This window comes from Alexandromys fortis, unplaced genomic scaffold, assembly GCF_014885135.2.
Source record: "Alexandromys fortis isolate MF-2015 unplaced genomic scaffold, M_Fortis_MF-2015_v1.1 scaffold_88, whole genome shotgun sequence".
Taxonomy (NCBI): Eukaryota; Metazoa; Chordata; class Mammalia; order Rodentia; family Cricetidae; genus Alexandromys; species Alexandromys fortis.
This window is the reverse complement of record NW_026067961.1, coordinates 3,175,361-3,178,462: the sequence shown is the minus strand read 5'-3', so window position 1 is coordinate 3,178,462 and position 3,102 is coordinate 3,175,361.

Here is a 3,102-nt window from a genome sequence, read left to right as displayed (position 1 = left end):
GGGGGTCAGTGCTGCATACCTGTATTCCCAGGCAGGCACTGTCTCAGAAAAAAAACAGTAAAACCAAATGGCAAACACCTTTAACCTCTCATTAGGCAAAGACAAGTGGATCTCTGTGAATGTGTGGCCAACTTAGAACTATATTGTCTCTAATAGTAATAAAATCTAAACTGAGGGTTAGCTGGAGATAGCTCAGTGGCTAAGAGCACAAACTGCTCTTCCAGGGGACCCAGGTTCAACTCCCAGCACCCACATGGCTGCTCACAACTGTCTATAACTCAAGTTTCAGGGGACCCAACACTATCACACAGACAATGCACATAAACTATTTTTTAGAAAAATCTGAGCTGGGCAATGGTGGCACACACCTTTGGTCCCAGCATTTGGGAGGCAGAGGCCGGTGGATCTCTGAGTTCAAGGTCAGCCTGGTCTACAGAGTGAATTCAGGACAGCCAGGACTACACAGAAATGGGATGTCTTGAAATCCTAGAAAAAAAATATATAAAATCTTTTAAAAATAGAAACCTGGGGCTGGAGAGATGGCTTAGTAGTTAAGAGCACTTGTTGCTTTTACAGAGAACTTGGGTTCAATTCTTGGCACCCACATGGTTGTGCACAGCCACCTGCAACTCCAGTTCCATTAGATCTTGTGTGCTCTTTTGTCCTCCTTGGACACCAGACATGATGCACAAATAGACATGCGAGCAAAATACTCATCCACATAAGTAAACCTAAAAGTTAAAACCTGAGTCAAGGCACAATTGTTCACGTCTGTAATCCCAGCATTTGGGAAGCTGAGACGTGTCAGTTCTGAGACAGCCTAGACTACTTGTGCTGAGGCTGTCTTGAGCCCCTTCCCTAACAGGAAAACAAAACAGGAAGTTTTCTGTGCAGTGGCAGTCCATCATGCAGAAAGCCCTTGGATTTGTCCCCAGCACTGCTTAAAAATAAGTAGACAAATGATTCTCAGCTAGTTATGGTGGCTCACCCAAGTACTAGCAGTCAGAAGTCTGAGGCAGGAGAATTTCCATGGTTCCAGGCCAGCCTAAATTACAAATCAAAATGCTGTCTCAAATACTGGCCTCCCTAGTTGGATACAGGTTCATGGCAGGGTACTTGCCCAGTATGTGTGAGATAAAGTCTAATGTTTGTGCCAAAAATTGCTTAAACTTTTCCAAAGCCACACATTCCTTTTTTTTGTTTTTTGTTTTTTTTTTTTTTCAAGACAGGGTTTCTCTGTAGCTTTGGAGCCTATCCTGGAACTTCCTGTGGAGACCAGGCTGGCATCGAACTCACAGAGATCCACCTGCCTCTTTCTCTTGAGTGCTGGGATTAAAGGTGTGCACCACCACCACCTGGCAAAAGCCGCATATTCTTGGGGTTGGAAGAATGGCTCAGTGGTCAAGGGTAAGGACTACTGTTACAAAGGGCTCAAGTTCTGTTCCAAAGATCTGACATCTACGTGCATGTGGGCATACACACACAAGACTAAAATCTTTAAAAGGGAGGAGGCTGAAGTGTGGTTTAGTGTGATTTAGTGGTTAGTAGCTGTGTGGTTTAGTGTGGCTCCATTCTGTTTCCAGCACCCCCATCGAGTGGCTGACAAGCACTGTACCCCTCCACCTCTGGAGAAGTCCAGTGCCCCTGGCCTTCTGTGGAATTTGCATTCAGACGTATTTACCCACAGACAGGTACATATATGTAATCGGAAACACATTAAATCTTTTAAAATTTACTTCTGTAGGTGTTTTTTGCCTACTTGGATACTGCACTGTACGTTTGTGTGCGATGTCTTTGGAGGTCAGGAGATAGTGTGGTTGCTGGGAACCTCACCCTGGTCCTCTGCCAGCCCAGCAAGGACTCTGACCTACTGAGCTGTGTCTCAGTTCCCTAAATTTAAGTGTTTTGACCCAAACTGCCCAGCGGTGGTAAAGGCTCTTCTCTCTGGAAAGTCTGTTTTCTATGCCTGCTTGATAACTCTTGGCTCCATGGGCGGACCAACTAGAGCGTCTTAAGTAGCACTGTTAGTCCCGGTGTCCTGATCCCAGAGTCACCAGTCTTTGATTTCTACCTGCGGGGGGGGGGCACGGGGACGGGGACGGACACGACGGGAGCACTAGCCCAGGCTGTGGCAAGGTCACATACTACTAGGAATACCGGGGTTTCCCAGTCATTTGAGGATGTGGTTATTTTAATTGTATTCCAAATATAGCCTCACCTACCTGAGTCTCATGCTCCATACCTTCACTTGGGGAACGCTCTCCGCTTCCCGTTCTCACTGTGCGATTGGAGTGTGGTGTGAATTTCCCCAGAGGCTTGTTCTGCCCGGAGAACTTCTCTGGTTGCTCCACACTTGTTCCAGCTAGAGTGTATTTTCAGACTCCTCCTGCCTGCCTTGCCCACATCTTACTCTGCCTTGCTCAGAAGAGAGAGAGTGTAGGTGTATGTTCCTCAAAATCATGCTGTTTCCAACTCATAGTACCCGGGCTGTAGGACGAGAATGTCTGTGAAGATTTAAAGTCAATACTTGCTGACTGCGTCATCAGCTGGTACACAGGCAGGGAAATCAAGTCAGTTTCTTGTGTGAGCCCACATTAGGTGACTCCCAACACCTGTGATTCCAGCCCCAGTGCCTGTGCCATTCTCTTCTGGCCTCCTCGAAGCCACACCAATATGCACACGCACAAAATTAATTTTTTTAATTGTACATGTATTTACAGGTATGGTGCTTCTGTTTGTCTGGGGACCCACATGTGTGTCTGGAGCTCCTGAAGGCCAGGAGAGGGCATCAGATCCCCTGAAACTGGAGTAACTAAAAGTCCTAAGCTGCTGTGTGGCTGTCAGTAATCAAACCTGGGTTCTGAAAGAGGAGCCAGTGCTCCTGACCACTGAGCAATCTCTCCAGTCATTGAAAAAAAAAAAAAAGAGCTGGTGGTGACACCCAGCACTCTGAAGGCAGAGGCAAGTGGATCTCTCTGAGTTTGGGGCCAGTCTTGACTACATAGTATGACCTCCAGGCTAAGCAGGACTGAATGGTAAAACCCTTTTTCTTTTTTTTTCTTTTTGTTTGCTTTGTTTTTTTTTTTTTTTTTTTTTTTTTTT